A 19,880-nucleotide genomic window follows, 5' to 3' on the forward strand; every position below is an offset into this window, starting at 1 on the left:
CCACCACCAATTCATCTGAATGAACGGATTCTCCCACTGTGGTCGCCATCTTCTGTAGGGTGAAAATTTGATTCTTCCGAAGAAAGGAGTTTCGTTTGTATTTATAAGAAAGCTTATTACAAACTAACAAATCAAATGTTTACAACAGAAGCAGAGGGAAGGCCCTCTTTGTTTTGTGTGGGGACTTTAGGTGGCGATAGGATGCCTCGCTCGGTGCTCGTGCCGAGTCTGCTTCCCTTGGACGATCCGATCGAAGTTGATGCCGGAGCCGGAGCTTCGGTTCTCAAATGAGGGAGCCTTTGGCAAAGGTCCAGGTTCAACCTTTGGGAGATTAGCCAGCAGAATATGCAACGGCCAATCCCCCTTCTTCATGCTGCTGAAGATGGGTTTTAACAGGCAAGGGATGGCATGGGCTATCCCTTGATTCATGGGATTTGACCACTAATAGAGGTGAGGGAGATAGCTTGACTGCTCCTTGAATTATGGGATGTGACCACACGTTGTTCGGAGACGTCCTGCTGTTCATTCGTACCGTCAATGGTCATTCGAAGAGCTGTGCTCTGCATCACGCTACATAGGAGTGGGAAAGCCCCTCCTCGTATGCGTGACAACGGCTGTCAGATGCTTGCGTGGATCTGACCAACCACCGAGCGTTGGCGGCTCTCGTCCCTTCACCTGGACAACTGAGGTGAGCCGCATTTATGAGGGTGCAGGCTGTTTCGGCGCCTGTCCGCTCATTCGTACTGTGGACGGCCATCTGACGGGCCTGGAGTATTGTGCCCTCTCCCTTGATTTGTGGGATTTGACCACTGATGTAACTGTTCCCATACTCCAAGTGGGCAGTTGACAGTGAGCTGGCGAGTCTGCAGCTTGGGTCTGCAGGCGAGCTTGCAGGCGAACTGGGTCTGCAGGTGAGTTTGGGACTGCAGGCGGACTTGGGTCTGCAGGCGAGCTAGCAGGCGAACTGGGTTTGCAGGCGAGCTCAGGTGCGCAGGCAGACTTGGGTCTGCAGGCGGATTTGGGACTGCAGGCGAATTTGAGTTGCAGGCGAGCTCCTGAGCATGGATTGAAGAATAGGCCGTAACTTTCAAACCGTAAGTCGGAATTGGACGAATTATATATGAAAATCGCCTATCTCGACGAGATGGAGCCATCCGAACCGAGCCGAAGGCTTCGGTTCGCTTCCTCCGTTTTGCCAAATTCCTTACGGTTTGGGAGATATCTGCGTTTTCCCCTTTTTCGCTATTTCGGGTGAGGTTTTAGCAGTTTTGTTCTGAACTTCTCTGATAAGGATTTAAAGGCAATTTTTATTGCCTACAAAACCCCCTCCAAAGTTTTCAGACCTGAATCAGGCCGCATGGGGTCTGGAACACTTTGGATATGAAGTCCCGTAAAGTGATCCCTGCTCTTCACTCGCAGCTGATGATCGCCTTCTAGGATTTTGAGCAAACCCTCAGCTATCAACGGACTTGATTTGTCTTTACCAACTGCCGTTTGAGTTGGACTAGCCATGCTCTTGCCCTTAGCATGGTAAGTTGTCGAGGAGTCTCTCTTAGGCTCAATGCTAAAATTTCTCCTCTATCCTTAGCCTTTCGAGGCGTTTGGATTTAAGGGAGCAGTTTAACCTCGTATACCAGTCGGAGGGTAGGAGCAGTTTAGACTCATGCACCAGTTGGAGTGTAAGGGGGCAGTTTAGACTCATGCACCAGTTGGAGTCTAGGGGGGAAGCTTATCTTAGGGCAAAGATGAAGACGAACCCTGATTTGTCTTCTCTTGGGGCAAAGACGAACCCTGAAATAGCAGCACATCGCATAGTAGGCCACTATCAAACAACAACGCCTTTTATGGGAAAGACGGTGCTGGGAGAATCAAATCGTTCAGGGACGTATGAGTGTGACGATTGATTGGACAACATCATTTGCGGGAATGATGGTGTCGGCTATCAGAGGTAATCGTTAACATGATAGGAATTGCCGCGATCGAATCGACTTTGAGGACCTACCATCCTTTTGAAGAGGATTGGTAAGTTGATTTTGTCAGAGGTGTAGTGTTAACATGACAGTGGGAGTTTATTGCGATTTGAGCAACTCTATGGACCTACCATCCTATTGAAGAGGACTGGTAAGTTGATTTGTCAGAGGTGACCGTTAACATGACAGTGGGGGTCCCGCCATCCTATTGAAGAGGATTGGCGGGGGATTGTGGCTTTGGTCCTAACTATCTGAAGGTTTGACCAAGTGGGAGTTTGATGCAGCCCACCTGAACTGCTAGTCTCGCCTGTTTTGAGCGGTTCGCCATAACCGGGAACCTGGCTCAAGAAGTGGGGCTCGCCTAAACTGTTAAACTTGCCTGATTTGAGCGGTTCGCCGAAACTGGGAACCTGCCATAACCGGGAACCTGGCTCTAGATGTGGAAGTATAGGGAATAGTTTAACCTCTTATACCAGTTGGAGGATCAGAAGAAGCAGTTTATACTCGTGAACTTGTCGGAGTGTAAGGGGACTATAAGAGGTGATTGTTAACGTGATAGCTTTGTGGGCCTGGTGGAAGTATAGGGAATAGTTTAACCTCTTATACCAGTTGGAGGATCAGAAGAAGCAGTTTATACTCGTGAACTTGTCGGAGTGTAAGGGGACTATAAGAGGTGATTGTTAACGTGATAGCTTTGTGGGCCTGCCGTCCTATTGAAGAGGACTAACGAGGAAATTTGGAGGAGACTATCAGAGGTAATAGTTAACTTGATAATTTTAAAAGATCCATCGTCCTAGTTAAATGAGACTGATGGAGAAATGACTATCAGAGGTAATAGTTAACTTGATAGTTTTGTGGGCCCGCCGTCCTATTGAAGAGGATCAACGGGGGGAATCGTAGGATATGAGGAAAGTGTCTCCACTACCAAGGCATCTTGGCCATCATCTCCTCGAAAGTCGTGCGGCTCTTCATCACCTATATGCTTGAGCATGCTCTCGACTTGTTTTCCTTGGCGGAGTAAGTCTTTCCATGAGGGAGATTCAACAGCGCCCATATTAGATAGAACGCTGATGAAGAGATTGTTCCGGCACATCTCGATGAGCGTGGTCTCGGAAACTCGATCGCGAGAATGCAGCTATCGGTTTCTGAATCTCTTGACAAAGTTGCTTACAGACTCTGTCGTCCTCTGCTTCACAGTTAGCAGGGTGGCCATAGATCATTCTGTGTCATAGTCGAAGAATCTGGCCACGAAGATCCTTTCCATGTCCTTCCAGCAGGTGGTGAACCCAGGCTCCAATCTGCGAAACCATTCAAAAGCAACCCCCTTGAGGGTACCAATGAACAGTCGAGTCATAATGGGATCGTTTCCCACTAAGTGTCCAGTTTGCGCCTGGAAGTAGTAGATGTGCTGGGTAGGAGAACCCTTGCTATTGAACTGCAGGAGGTCCAGCGACTCGAACTTTACCGGGTAGTAGACCACATCCCATTCAATTGGATACAGTCTGACAACCCCAAGCTTGTTCGCATGCTTCTGGAGCTTCAAGGCGTCGAGTTGACTTTGGAGATCGTCAAACCTCTTGTCTCTTGGGTTATGGCCCGAAGATGACGCTCCTCTAGATGACTCGGATGAGGAGTGAGAAGGAGTAGGCACCCGCTCTTTGTGCTTCAAGGATTTATGCGAAGCCCGTGAAGTTCTCTCTCTCTTCCTCTTCTTCTCGCTCAGGAGCTGCTCCAACATCTCCTTTAGGGAGTTGATGGTTGCTTGTTGCTCGTCGAGTCTCCTGGATATCTCATCAGGGATGTCGGTCATGTGCACACTCACGTGACTGCCTCGAATTGAGCTTGAAGTCTGCGACGTTGCCGTTGCCGAGCTATCGTCGCCGTCGTGGTCAGAGACGGACGTCAGACCCGTGTAGGCAAACAGAGTGGCCACCCCCATTTGGGCGTGAGTGTGTTGGCGAGGTTCAGGCTAGCGAGGTTCGCCCGTCTGGCGAGATTGGTACAGTGTGCCTGTGCCCGTCTGGCGAGCTGTTGCTTCGCCTATCTGGCGAACTTGGGCCGTCAAGCGAGATTGGTGAAGTCCGCTTGTTTGACGAAGCCCTCTTGAACTGCAGAGCTCGCCAGGTGCCCTTGGTTCGACAAAATTGAGCACCTTGCTCATAGAGTGGGGCTCGCCTAAATTGCTAGGCTCTCCCGATTTGAGCGGTTCGCCAAAACTGGGAACCTGACTCAAGAGGTTGGGCTTGCCTAAGCTGCTAGGCTCGCCCGATTTGAGCGGTTCGCCAAAAATAGAAACCTGGCTTAAGAAGTGGGGCTCGCCTAAACCGTTAGGCTTGCCTGATTTGAGCGGTTCGCCGATACTGGGAACCTGGCTCAAAAAGATGGGCTCGCCTAAACTGCTAGGCTCGCTCGATTTGAGAGGTTCGCCAAAAATGGGAACCTGGCTCAAGAGGTTGATTCCCCCCTAGCTTAAATAATAATTCAGGCTGTCGTGGGGGATGAGGGTTTGCGCCTCGAGACGAGCGAGAGCTTTTCGTCACCGCTGTTTGGATCTTTTTGAACGAGGAGCGTTCATGTCTACGGCGGAGGCGTAGTCTGCGTCGACACGAATTGTTGATTCCTCTTGCACATGGGTCTGCGAGGATCGTTCATCGACCCATTCAGCAGCCCCTAGACCTGCATTCTCGAATCTCGGCTCGGACTCAACTGGTTTGGGGGGAAAGAACCCCCTGCCTTGCCTTGGGCAGATCCCTCAGGCTTGGTTGCCTCGGCCTCTTGGGCCTTGGCCACCCGCACGACTCTACAGTTATCACGAGATGTATTGCCGCCAGAAGAGGACAATTGTAAGTACCCCTCGAATTTGATCACAAGGGACTCAACCGTAGTCCCTGCAGCAACTTCGTCAAACTGCACCACCACCAATTCATCTGAATGAACGGATTCTCCCACTGTTCTCCCAAAAATAGGGAACTTCGTTTGTATTGATAAGAACAGCTTATTACAAACTAATAATCAAATATTTACAATAGAAGCGGAGGGAATGCCCTCGTTTAACGTGGGTTCCTCGGTGGCGATAGGACGCCTCGCTCGGTGCTCGTGCCGAGTCTGCTTCCCTTGGACGATCCGATCGAAGTTGCTGCCGGAGCTTCAGTTCTCAAATGAGGGAGCCTTTAGCAAAAGTTCAGGTTCAACCTTTGGGAGATTAGCCAACAGAATATGCAACAGCCAATCCCCCCTTCATGCCGACTGAAGATGGGTTTTAATAGGCAAGGGATGGCATGGGCCATCCCTTGATTCGTGGGATTTGACCACTAATAGAGGTGAGGGAGCCAACCACCCTAGCTGTGAGATGTGACCACTTAGGAGGTCCTGTCAGCCACCCTAGCTGTGGGATGTGACCACTTAGGGGGTCCTGTTAGCCGCCCTATTCTTGCTAGGTGAGGAGCGCCATGCTTTCTCCCTTGATTTGTGGGATTTGACCACTAGCTTGGGTCTGCAGGCGAGCTTAGGACTGCAGGTAGACTTGGGTCTGCAAGCGAGCTTGCAGGCGAGCTGAGTCTGCAGGCGAGCTTGGGACTGCAGGCAGACTTGGGTCTGCAGGCGAGCTTGCAGGTGAGCTGAGTCTGCAGGCGAGCTTAGGACTACAGGCAGACTTGGGTCTGCAAGCGAGCTGGGTCTGCAGGCGAGCTCGAGTGTGCAGGCGAGCTTGTGACTGCAGGCAAACTTGGGTCTGTAGGCGAGCATGCAAGCGAACTGGGTCTGCAGGCGAGCTTAGGTGTGCAGGCAGACTTGGGTCTTGATCGTACAGGCGAAATTCGAGCTGCAGGCGAGCTCCTGAGCATGGATCGAAGAATAGGCCGTAACTTTCAAACCGTAAGTCGGAATTGGACGAATTATATATGAAAATCGCCTATCTCGACGAGATGGAGCCATCCGAACTGAGCCGAAGGCTTCGGTTCGCTTCTTCCGTTTTTCCAAATTCCTTACGGTTTGGGAGATATCTGTGTTTTCCCCTTTTTATCAGTGTTTTTCCCCTTTTTTGCTATTTCGGGCGAGGTTTTAGCAGTTTTGTTCTGAGCTTCTCTGATAAGGATTTAAAGGTAATTTTTATTGCCTACAAAACCCCCTCCAAAGTTTTCAGACCTGAATCAGGCCGCATGGGGTCTGGAACACTTTGGATATGAAGACCTGTAAAGTGTTCCCTGCTCAGATGGAGTGAGGAGCCCTCCAACGAGCTCGGTGAAATTGATCTCTTCACTCGCAGCTAATGATCGCCTTCTTGGATTTTGAGCAAACCCTCAGCTATGAACGGACTTGATTCGTCTTTACCAACTGCCGTTTGAGTTGGACTAGCCATGCTCTTGCCCTTAGCATGATAAGTTGTCGAGGAGTTTCTCTTAGGCTTAATGCTAAAATTTCTCCTCTATCCTTACCCTTTCGAGGCGTTTGGATTAAGAGAGTAGGGAGCAGTTTAACCTGGTATACCAGTCGGAGGGTAGGAGCAGTTTAGACTCATGCACCAGTTGGAGTGAAGGATCAGTTTAGCCTCGTGCACTGGTTGGAGGAAAGGAGCAGTTTATACTCTTGCACCAGTGGGAGTATAAGGGGACAGTTTAGACTCCTGCACCAGTCGGAGTAAAGAGAACAGTTTATACTCGTATACCCGTTAGAGCAAAGGGGGGAAGCTTATCTTCTCTTAGGGCAAAGATGAAGACGAACCCTGATTTGTCTTCTCTTGGGGCAAAGACGAACCCTGAAATAGCAGCACATCGCATAGTAGGCCACTATCAAACAACAACGCCTTTTATGGGAAAGACGGTGCTGGGAGAATCAAATCGTTCAGGGACGTATGAGTATGACGACTGATCGGACAACGTCATTTGCGGGAATGACGGTGTCGGCTATCAGAGGTAATCGTTAACGTGATAGAAATTGCCGCGATCGAAGCGACTTTGAGGACCTACCATCCTTTTGAAGAGGATTGGTAAGTTGATTTTGTCAGATGTGTAGTGTTAACATGACAGTGGGAGTTTATTGCGATTTGAGCAACTCTATGGACCTACTTGTAGGCATCGAAAATTGCCTATAGGTCTCCACGAATAGCTCAGTTTAAGAAACGACGATGAACGTCACTATCTGGTTCACAGAAGTTCGATTGATGTCGGTGAACGCGTGAAGTGAACCGATGAACTACGTGAACTAATAGAATTTCGGAATAGCAAAGGAACAGAATGATTGGGCACCTCGTGTAGTTCACAAACGGTGAAATACCCGTCGTGTCTTATTTGTTCCACATATGATTTAATCATTGGAGCTTAAAGAACTCCTCTCGGCTTTCCAATGCATTTTGAATCACTCAAATCCAAGTTCGGACGAAGAATTTACAGCGGAAGCGGACAAATAGACGTAACAGAGTGTCTCGGACCAACGAGACACCCTGAGGTGTCTCGGCCAAGGCCGAGATACCTTAGGGTGTCTCGGCCCAATTTAAGACACCCTGGGGTGTCTCCAATGCAGAATTTGTTAGTTATGCGATTTTAACCATCCGAAACCTCCTGGAGCCTATAAATACAGCCCCGGGTCCTCACTTTTTTTAGATCTGGAGTTTTGGAGAATTGACGAAGCCCTACCGGATTGAAGAGTGATCAAGTTCTTCAACGCAAGAGATCGAGAGTCGTCAGATCTGCATCACCCGCATCCGATCCTTAGTATTATCCCATTGTGGTAATTCTAAGAAGAGCAATTATCTCGCTGTTGTCGAGATAAGCGCTTCTGCTTCTAGATTCCTTCGCGGATCGACGAAGTTTTGGACTTGATCTGATTGCCAGGTAGTCCACGGATAGCGACGTCCCCATCACCGGCTAAAGACCCATGCAAGCAAGAAACGATGAACGGATCTTGTGTTATTTTTGAAAAGTTGTAATCTTTCATTTTCGTTATTCTTTTTATTGAATATTTTGAATTCTTTGTAAGCAATCCAGATTATAATGAATTCAACAACGAAGGTAACTTTTTCCGAAAACAAACTGGCGACCACAGTGGGAGCCAACAGCCTCGCTGTCGAGGCTGTCGTGACGCAACCGGCATTCAAGATCCGGGTGAATGAAGAGATCGAATACGAGTTCGATCAACAAAAGTTTGAAGAGTACCTCTCTTCCTCCTCCTCCAGATCCGCCTCTCCAAACAGGCGCAGGAAGACCTCCTCTTCCAAGAACGCTCGCGGGACCTCAGGATTGAAGATCCAAGATCCCCTCACTGCTACTATACCAGTGCCCTGTGGAATCCCTGCAGCATCCAAAGAGGTCAAAGCTGCAGATCCGGACCTCTCCTCCGCTGTGAAGGTAACTGCTGAAGGTGCTCCAGCTTTATCAAAGAGGGCACACCAAAGACGTCTTCAACGCCTTGCTCGACAATTAGCCAAGGCTGCAGAGTCAATGGACAGAGTCCGCTATACTGAGGACCTAAAATCAAGACAGCGCCAGAAACAGCAACGTCGAACCGCCAGCTTTTCCTCTAAGGCGGAGATGAATGAATGGGTCCGCATTAAGAAGACTCGCTCCACTCTCGAAGAGCGAATCAAGAAACGTCGCGCATTGCTCGCGCATGCCCGAGTCCTTCTGCAGAAAGCGGAGGAGATGCAGAAAGAAGAGACGGTCAAGAAGCCGCCTAGACATAAGCAGGTTTGGGTGCCAAAGACAAAACCGGCACCTAAGACAAAAATAGACGGAGTTACCGTCCAACCTTCTTCAAATTCAGATCTTGTTTCCCCTGTCCCCGCACCTCCGGTGGAGCCAGGTAAGAACGTGGGTCCTGCAAGATCCAGAGTTCCTCTGAAAGGTCGCCTCAGTCCTTTACCGGAAGATCTAGGTAAAGTACATGTCAAGGAGCGATTGGGACCGTTGAAAGGTTCCCAATCAACAAACGAAACTGGGGGTCGAACCAATCCCCCTAAGAAAGATAACAAAGGGAAAGCCCCTGTTACCGACCGCATTGGATTGCGGGTTGAAGTTCAAGAGCCCATTAGGTTTTCACGCTCGCAAAAGCGTAAACTTGGACGAGCGACTTTTGAAGATGCCAATAAAGCGTCACATCCCCAGAGGGAAACATATTTGTCTGATGCGGATAGTGTTATACCTGGGAAGTCGTGCCAACACTCTATGGGTTGCTCCAGTTATCAAACTGACGAGTTGTACTATAGGGCTAGGGGTACGGATAAGTCTCGAAAGAGAAACATTCGAGACACGGATTCTCGTTGTTCGTGTGCCAACATAATCAAGGCAGTGTTATCAGAATGCTGCTGTTCTAAAGCCCCAAAAAGAGTTTCTGTGTTTGAGAGAATCTCCACCAGAACAGCCGTTGCCAGACCATGACACTTCCGTAGAAGGAAACCTACTCTCCAGGAGGATGAATTTCCAGAAGTGTCCGTCAACATGACCGGAAGAGGAAAGTCAATGCGACGCTTTAGTCCGGATCTGTTCACTGAGGTGTCCCAACGTATGACTCGATTGCGATCAGGGACCAGTAGACGAAAGAACTACCAAAGAATACAGAAGGGACTTCCTTCAGAAGATAAAACTTCGGAGGTTTGCTTGGATGCCGGCTCAGATGCATGCTCAGCAATGGCTTCCGACGACACCTCATCGAGTGCAGGACAACCCTACGAGTCGCTTATGATTAGCGCCGAACAGGTGGCTAAGTTGCTCGAGGCGCTTATGATTAGCGCCGAACAGGTGGCTAAGTTGCTCGAGGACGCTCTGACTAAGCAGAAGGAAAATTTCATGTTTGAAATGGAGATGGCCATGCAGCAGATGAGAGAAATGCATGACCAACAAATTGCGGCACTAACAACTCACCAAGGGGAGTCTAGTCGTCGCAATAACCAGAATCAAGATGATAATGAACGGGAAGAGGATAATGTTAACATGAACACCCCTCCCTCAACAACAATAATGGGGGTGGCCCCTCGGATGATAATAATGCGAAGGAGGACCACGTTACTTCTCCTCGAAACCACTCGAAGATAGATACGAGTGAGGATAAGAAAATGAGGGACTTGGAAAGCAAGATTAACGCATTGATGAGTGCTCAAGAAGTGAAAAGGTCTGGGATACCATGTCCATATCCGAGGGAGTGGGAATCAATTCCATACCCGGCGAAATTCAACTTGATCAATTTTACGCCGTTTGATGGAAAGGGCTCCCCAACCCAACATTTGATATATTTCAAGTCCCATTTAGGAATAATCTCCGGGAATGAACCCTTAATGGTGCGGTCATTCGTTGGCACTCTTCGCGGAGCAGCCTTCGATTGGTATCGTCGCCTCAAGCTGGGGAGTATCAGCAGTTGGGATGACATGGAAGACATGTTTCTAACAAACTTCTTCGACGACGACACCGAGATTTCAATCGGCACACTATTTGACGAGAAACAGAAAAATGGTGAGACGGTCGAAAACTTCGTGAAGAGATTCCGAAACAAAGCAATGAACTGCAGGGATCCGGTCAGCGAAGATTTTATTCTCGAGACTTGTCACAATAATCTTTTATTGGACATCCTCGAAGCTATGGGAATGGCACCACCAAAGACCTGGAAGGACTTAAAAGTGCAAGGAGAACGAGCTGAGCGATTCTTTAAAAGGAAGAAAGTAGAAAGAGGTCAAACGGCGAATAATGCTCCACAACAAAACTTTGTCCCTAAGGGTAAAGGAAAAGCATAGGCGAATGCAGTGGACGCGAACCAAACGTTCGAAGTACAAGCACAACCGCAACAACAGCAGCAGAAGACGCCTCAACAAGTTCGAAGTACAAGCACAACCGCAACAACAGCAGCAGAAGACGCCTCAACAATCAAGGTGGCAACAACAACCCCAGAAGCAAAAGGCCTCGGAGCCGAAATTCCCAAAGGTCTATTCGTTCAAAGAGGATGAAGTTCCCGGTATTTTCAAATACCTTATAGAGAACAACAAAATCAAGTTGCCTCCGGTCCAGGATCAGGAAGATGCTAAAATAATTAGCGATCCAAAATACTGCGCATTTCATAGAGAAGTGCACCATCCTACCAAGGCGTGCTATGCCCTTAAAGATAAGATCCAAGCTCTAATCGACGTTGGAGTCATTACTATGAAGCAACCTAAGGAGAAGAAGGTGGGTGCAAATGCAGTATCAATTAGCTTCGGTTCTGTTCCCTTGAACTAGTTCCAGCATGAGCCGGTAATAAATGCAGCAGTGAAGACCATGAACGATGATCCTCACAAACAGCGCCAGAAAGGACTTGTACCACACACAACCCCGAATGGTGAGATTCTTTAGGTTCATCCAGATTTGATTGGAGATGAACAATGGACTGGAGCCTCTTCCAAGAAAAGGTCAAAAGGAAAAGGTAAGTCTTGTTATGGAGCTTTTACTATTCCAGGAGAAGACGACGATAAAATTCCAGCCTTCCCGCTTTCTGAAGATGAATAGGAGGCCTTTATAACCCGGAGCGGGAATGAATATCACTACAAATATCCGGATGTTTCTCAGCAACTGGCTAAGCTGGGGGTAACCAAAACCGTTCCCTCCAAGATGTTAGCAGAACTGGGAATTGTCGCAACTCCCCCAACACCTGTAGCTACGGAGAAAGTCCAGCAAAAGGAGAAAGGAAAAGAGCCTCTACACCAGGAAGTCCAAAACCCGAGGCAGTCTCGATTCAATCATCCGATTGGGAAAGAAAAACCGAGAAATTCAAGCTCTCAGCCCTATTTTGACATCATGGCATAGTTAGCTAATATACCAGCTAGGATAACCCTATACGAATTATTGCGTCTTTCAAAAGACACAAGGAAAGCATTGCAGGAAGCCTTGAGCGACTCTGAAGCTTTCTTGACTCGAATCAAGCCGTCTTCTGAAGAACCAGAGCCATCAGTTCAACACTGTAATCTCGTGGCGCACCATTTTCCCTGCATTTCCTTCACCAAAGAAGATATGCAGACGAAAAACTCAAAGCACAATCGGCCTCTATATTTCACAGGGCATATTGGCTCCAGCGTTGTCAACCGGATCCAAGTCGATCCGGGTTCCGCTGTCAGTATCATGCCATTCCGATTGATGCATAATCTCAGAATACCGACAAGTAAGCTAGCATCCACGGGCACTATGATCTACGAATTCAACACCAGCGAGTCCAGACCCTTGGGGAAGATTCGGATAAATTGCCAGATCGGGGATTTAAAGTCAGAAGTCACTTGTTACGTGATTGATGCGGAAACATCCTATAACTTACTGTTGGGTCGACCTTGGATCCACGGTAATCTTTTAGTCCCGTCAACTCTTCATCAATGCATCAAGTATGTGGACACAAATAATGAGGTCAAGACGGTGGTCGCGGATAAGCAACCGTTTAAGGGATTAGAGAACTATTTCACCGATTCCCTTCTATACGGCGCCGAATTCGATACTGAACCATCGGCCTAAGGAACGGATAGCGAAGATGAAGCTGATACCGAAGCTGGGTTTGATTATGATGGTGGTTTTGTACTTAATGACATTGTACCCATTGTAATCAATCTTGACGATAAAGAATCATCGGAAAGTAGTTGTAACTGACAACTTGCCGAAGAACTATCAATAAATGATGATTTAGAGTACTCGATGTGTCTAGATAATATCACTAAAGAATTGTATGACAACCCTAACTTGTATATGCCACTTCAATCATTTTGCATGACGAAAAATCAGGTACAAGATCCATGCGGAACGACATTTGTCATCCCCGCAGGGACAGGGGGTGGAAAGGAAGTCGTCTATGGTAAAGGAAGAGAATCTCCGATACCCGGCTACTTCTTGGAAGAGGAAGACGATGATGATAAACCTGCTCCTCACCTATTTAGGTATAACACAAAAGCGCGCGATCTAATGGAGAAGTATGGATATGACTTCACACTCGGAGAAGGTCTTTTCTTTGGTCGAGGTCCATGAGTTCCACCTCGAATGGCCTATGTACCAAAAGGAAAACCCGATGATTATTATCGCCATAAAAGAGGTTTAGGTTATGTCTCCTCATCTGATGATGAATGTTGCTGGAAAGTCATTGATCAAATCGCTAACAAAGCTAAAAACGGATACTCTTCTGATTCTTCAGCTTGGGATTCCGACACTAGTATTGGTGAAATGTTCAAAAAATTGATGTCAAACATGGTTACGGTCGATCCTGCCACAATAGAGGAAGACGATCAGATGCCGACTTGGGAAGATCCTTGGGTTCATGACCTAAACATGCAGTACGGTGATAGGTTTGAACAGAGAGAACCTCCTACCGAGGATCAAGTGGCCCAAGTGAATATGGGAAGCGAGGAAAATCCGAAGCCGATATTCATTAGCGATAGCCTCCCGCCGGAAGAGAAAGAAGAGTTAATCTATCTTATCAGGGAGTACATCGATGTGTTCACCTGGAATTACGAAGATATGCCAGGACTCGACCCAAACGTAGCAGTGCATCGTCTCAACATTAAGCCGGATGTCAAACCTATCAAACAACAACAAAGAAGGTTTCGTCCACAAATGATGGAGGCAATCGAGGCCGAAGTTAAAAGCTTATTGACTCGGGCTTCGTTAGGGAAGAGCAACATCCAGAGTGGCTCGCCAATATTGTCCCGGTCCTCAACGCTGCCTACCCAAAAGATGATTTTCCCCTTTCCATCACAGATGTCATCATTGACAATACGTGCGGGTTCGAGAGGTTGTCTTTCATGGATGGATTTTCTGGTTATAATCAAATAAAGATGCATCCAGATGATGAAAAGCATACCACGTTTAGAACACCCCTCGGTGTTTTTTGCTACACGGTCATGCCATTCGGTTTGAATAATGCAGGAGCCACATATCAGAGAGCCATGTCGAAGATTTTTCAGGAGCATCTCCGAAAGACTGTCGAATGCTACGTGGATGATTTGGTCGTGAAAAGTCGTGATAAGAAAGATCACATTAAAGACTTGAAGACCATGTTCGACTTGATGCGAACCCATCAATTGAGAATGAATCCTACCAAGTCTTTCCTCGGAATGTCTAGTGGTAAATTCTTGGGATTCGTCGTCACCACCAAAGATATTCACATCGACCCTGATAAAGTAAAGGCAATTAATGAATTGCAACCTCCAAGAAACCTCAAGGAGCTCAGAGGATTGCAAGGGCGGTTAGCTTATATCCGTCGGTTCATCTCGAACCTCTCAGGAAAATGCTAACCATTCTCCAAGCTCACAAAGAAGGGCGTGTCATTCGTATGGGACGACGCTTGTCAAAAGGCATTCGAGAGTATTAAAGAATATCTCTCAAAACCTCCCGTACTCGTCGCACCGAAATCAGGCAAACCGTTCTTGATTTATGTCAAGGCGACGAGCTACTCATTAAGTGCATTACTTGCACAAGATGATGATAACAGTCATGAGCAGGCGGTATATTATTTAAGCCGAACTATGGTAGGCGACTTACCCGATGAAACTCACGAAGTCAACGCAACTTCACACCAGCAAGTATGGCATTTGTACTTCGACGGCGCTTCACGAGAAGCTAATGTAGCAAGTGCTCCTGGAAGTTCTAAGATTTCTTCCGGAGTTGGAGTTGTCTTAGTTTCCCCAGGAAAACACGTGATGCCTCGAGCTTACTCGTTGACCGAACCGTGCTCGAATAACGTAGCCGAATATAACGCATTACTCATAGGACTCAGTTTCGCCAAAGAACTGGGGGTAGAGTATCTTGAAGCCTTCGGTGATTCTCAACTGATAGTTAAACAAGTTCAGGGAGAGTACGAGGTCCGAAGTCAGGATTTAATATCATACCATAAGATGACAGTAGAGATGGCAGAATCATTCGAAGCATTCTTTATCGAACATATTCCACGATTGCAGAATGCCTATGCAGACGCGTTAGAGGCGTTAGCCGTATCCCTGGTGCAGCCTCCTGAAACAGAACAGTTTGTTACAGTAAGGACTCACCAACTCTTAGTGCCGATCTATGATGAAGATGGTGAAGAAGAAGATATTAAGGAAACACATTCAACTCAAGTTGAGTTTGAGCCCCGAGATTGGCGTTTCCCTATCATCAATTACATCTTGCATGGAATCCTTCCAGAAGATGTGAAAGAAAGAGATTCAATCCGACGAAGAGCGCCGAGATTCTACTATAATATGGAGAATCGAACGCTATACCACAGGGGGTACGATGGATTGCTAGCACGTTGCTTATCGACTAAAGAAGCCGAAGAAGTCCTTAAAGAGGCACACGAAGGGGTTTGTGGTGCACACCAGCCTGGTCCTATGCTTTATGACCGCATCAGAAGAATGGGATATTATTGGCCCACCATGATCAAAGATGCGGTCGCATATGCCCGAGAGTGTCACGCGTGTCAAGTGCACGTGAATTATATGCACCAACCCCCGGAATATTTGCATCCTTCGGCTACGTCATGGCCTTTTGAGACTTGGGGAATGGATATCGTTGGTCCCATAAATCCCCCGCCAGTCAAAGGTGATCGATTTATTCTTGCGATTACCGATTACTTCTCCAAATGGGCTGAAGCGATTTCGCTCAGGGAAGTTAAGACAAGCAATATTATTGCGTTCATCAAACACCATATTATTTACCGATATGGTGTCCCAAGATGGATTATACACGACAATGGTCCTCAATTCATCAGCAATGCCTACATTAGGTTTTGCGAGAAGTTCAGAATTCAGGACCTCTCGTCAACGGTATACAATCTCGCAGCAAACGGATTGGCTGAAGCCTTCAACAAGACTATCATCAAACTTTTATCAAAACTCGTGAAGACTAACAAACGAGATTAGGATGACAAGCTTGGCGCGGCGCTATGGGCCTATCGTACCATGGTGCGTACACTGACGGGAGCAACCCCGTATTCTTTGGTGTACGGGTGTGAAGCAGTCCTTCCGTTGGAAATACAGATTCCGTCTCTTCGAATTGCTCTCGTAACCCAGATGACGACCGAAGAACAACATCAGAAACGTCTCGAGGAACTCGAGATGCTCGATGAAAAGCGCTTAGAAGCTCAACAGCACATTGAGTTTTACCAAGCCAGAATTTCTCGAGCTTTCGACAAAAAAGTTCGACAACGGAGTTTTAAAGAAGGAGATTTGGTCTTAACCGAACGACGACCTATGATCCTTAACTCTAAGAAGAAAGGCAAATTTGAACCAAAATGGGAAGGGCTGTTCGTAGTAGAGACAGTCTATTCGAGTGGCGCGTATCGCCTTGTTACTAAAGAAGGCGATTGGCTTATGATGCCGATAAACGACAAGTTCCTGATGAAATATTACCCTTAATATATTCAGGATAATCAATGTATCGGGAAGTTCCCAGAAGAATACTGCATGTGGTATTCTTAGGGATAACCCAGTTGCTATAATAAATAAAAATCCACACTTGGACTCTGAATGTTTTCAAAGCTAAAGCGTGTTTTATTATTGATGAATGAGATTCGATCATCTTGACAGATCAACTTTTCCTCACAAAATCCTCCACTGATCAAATCAATTGACGGTGGGTCCACTAAAATTTTTATCCGCCAATTCATGGCAATCCCCAAAACTTTACGTGTTAAGGCCTAATCACTTAACATCAAAATCCCCCATCGAGTGGCTAGTACAAACCAGTATTTCTACTGCTACCTGTATTCCGCTCTCTTTGCTTTCAGCTCAAACCTATAAAAGTTAGGGCCAAAGCCAAATTCTCCTCTCGATTCCTTTCATGAACGAGAGGTTCATTTTCAATTCGAGCAATCAAACCTATGAAAGTTAGGATTGTCTCCAACCTCACTTAGTCAAACATGCAGATAGTTAGGACTAAGATTGAGTTATCTCTTTCGATAAACGAAAGACTTCCATCTTTTCCTTTTCAGCCAAACCTATAAAAGTTAGGGTCGAAATTGGAATTTCCCCTCAATAAATGAGGAACTCTTTTCTAAGATCAAACAACCTATCCTATAAAAGTTAAGGTCGTTTGAATCTTTCCGATTCTCGTAGTGGAGATCCCACTCTTAGTTTCATCCTTCCGGATTCTGGGAGTGGAGATCCCACCCTGAGTTTCCTTTCCAATTGAAGATAGAATATAAAGTTCTTCCCCTTCAGTGTTGAAAGATAGAATATAAAATTCTTCCTCTTTCATTTTCGGGTTTGTCTTCACCCTAAAGAAAGACGTAATTCTCAAATCCTTGCACTTTATGCCCGGGGAATTTTATCTCGATTCCTAAATAGAGATAAGCCTACGCCTAACACGCGTTACCGGTTTAGTCTTTCACCGAGTGAAAAAGATACCAGAGTATAAGTCTGGGGACTTTTATCCCGAATCCTAAGTAGGGATGAGTCAGTGTCTAACAAGCGTTGCCGGGTGCCATATTCCCGTAAGAAATGGTGAAGTCTATGTATTCAAAATCATAGCACCAAGTCTAGGAGAATTAGCTCTCCTAGCGCAACGTTACATGTGAAACGGGTTTTAATAATTCACATGCTAGCCCGATTCAAACGGTAATCGGTAAAGGCACATCAAATCCGTTGAAGGCTGGGGGTTTGCCAAAAATCTTAAGTCTACGTCTAACACACGTCGTCGGGTTAGTCTTTCACCGATTGAAAAAGATACCAGAGTCTAAGTCTGGGGAATTTACCCCAAAGCCTATGAAGGGGTAAGTCAACGCCTAACACGTGTTGCCGTTTAGTCTACTCCCATGAGAAAGACAAAGCCTATGTATTCAAAGTCATAGTACCAAGTCTAAGTGAATTAATTCTCTTAGCGCAACGTTATGTGCGGAACGGATTCAAAATAATCCGCACACTAGCTCGACTCAAACGGTGTCGGTAAAGGCTCATCAAATCCGTTGAGGGCTGGGGATTTTCCAAAAATCCTACGGGTATTATGGTTGATTATTCCAAATGGAGTAAGACCTCATAATAAAGGAGACATAATGAACAAAATAAAATGAAACTATATATATATATATCTTCTATTGATAAAATTTTGAGTTTGCAGGTACAAAAGTCGTAGTTAATCTACATGAAGCTTATGTCTAAGAACTTGCTGCTCTAACTTAGATAATTCCACAGTATAAGCTTGCTCAAGTTCACTCTGTATCGTGATCTTCATAGAGTCTTCATCAGCAGCCAATACCTTCACGGCCTCCGCTTTCACCGTAGCCAACTGCTCCTTAGTAAGTGTCAGCTGTCCAGACGTCTCCTCTCGAGCGCACTCCGCATGTACTCTCGTTATCTTCAAAGCAGCCTGAGCATCCTTAACTGCTTTTAACTCTTGCTCGAGTCGTGCTATAGTGGTATCACCTGACGCAAGAGAGGAATCAATATTATGAAGAGTTGTTGATCTGCCAGCATAAGCCGCTTCCATTTGGTGAACAAGACCCTCTGCTTCCCGAATCTTAGAATCGGCAGATATTTGAGCTTCGCGCCATGCTTGTAACTTAGCTTCCATCTGAGCGTCTACATATGAAGAAACTTCGGTCGCCTGAAATCCCTTCAGCTTTGTAAGTTCACACTCGAGGCAAACCAAGTCTGCAGTAATAATGTCCGCCAGGTCTGAATACCCTTGACTCCTTAGAAGAGTCACTTGGTTGTCAAGATATGACTTGAAGAGACTAATAGAAAGCCTGCTGATTTTCCATGCGAAGGAGAATTTTATCTGGGTCGTTATTAGATAGTAGCGCCGTGACGAGATCATAAAGATGAGTTGAGAGTCCTAAAAAGAAGAGTAGCTATTTAGGAATCTTAGTCCGAATAGTTTCAAGATAAATATCGAAACAGGGCTCACCAATAACTACTGCAGGTTCTCTAGTTTGACACTCTGCGTTCGACACCCCTTGCACGCTTGTATGAGTTGTCAAAGTTATTGCGGATGTGATAGTCGCAGATGTACTGACTTCTTCAGTTGGTCTTGCGATTTGTTTAGCTGGGTAGATCCCCGCAGCTGCAGTAGTCATCTCGGTTGCCAGGGTCGTGTGCTGAGTTTAGGCCACTGACGACTGAGTTTCCAAGATAGTTCCTGCCAACAGCAAGAAATCAAGACCCTCGAGAACATCAGATATCCCAACAATAGTAGTTGTATCAGTCTTAACGACTGGTCCTACAAGAAAGACTCCCTTAAGGCTAAGTAAAACTGATAAGGGAATAACCTTCGCAGAAGGACGAAATCCATACCTGCAGAAGAACCAGGCTCGACGACTGGTTCAACAAGCTCGGGGATTGGTTCAATAACTTATATGATGGGTTCAACCGTCTCAAAGACCGGGTCAACGGCGTCGATGACCGGTTCGGCAGTTTCAACAACTGGTTCAATAGCGTCTCGGCGAGTTTGTTCTGATAACATGTCGTCAAGTAGTCTGTTATCAGAGCCCGAGGGGTCTTGTAAAGGATCAGACGGAAGTGCACCGACTGTATGATGAAAGGTTTCTCGATCACTCGGGCCTTTCGTTAAACATCTGAAGATAATTCTAAGTGTTAAGACATGGAAAGAGAGGTTGAAAATCAGCAATGAAAGAAAGAAGTTCACCTCCGGGGATGACGACATGCTCTTCAATCCCAACGCCAACAATCGCATCCTGTAGTTTTTCTAAAAGAGCCAGAAGCATGTAAGCAATTAGAGGGGGAATGAGCTCTGAGTCATTTAATACCCGATATTGCCATCTAAAAGGTGTACTACTAGTAATGGGAGTACCTGGGCTAGCAACCACCGTCGACGAATCAGTTCCAACACCCGTCAAAGTCTGGCCCACGGCCTCATCCGCTTGTGGCATAAAGCATGACTCTCCAAAAAAGCCTATATCAGGAGAAGGGGGGTCTCACATCATCGTGTCTTCGTCATGACCCCCTGGGATGTAGAATTTGCTAAGTTTGAACCTTGATAAAAAAAATGACAATGA

Source organism: Asparagus officinalis, chromosome 4 (genome assembly GCF_001876935.1).
Source record: "Asparagus officinalis chromosome 4, Aspof.V1, whole genome shotgun sequence".
NCBI lineage: Eukaryota > Viridiplantae > Streptophyta > Magnoliopsida > Asparagales > Asparagaceae > Asparagus > Asparagus officinalis.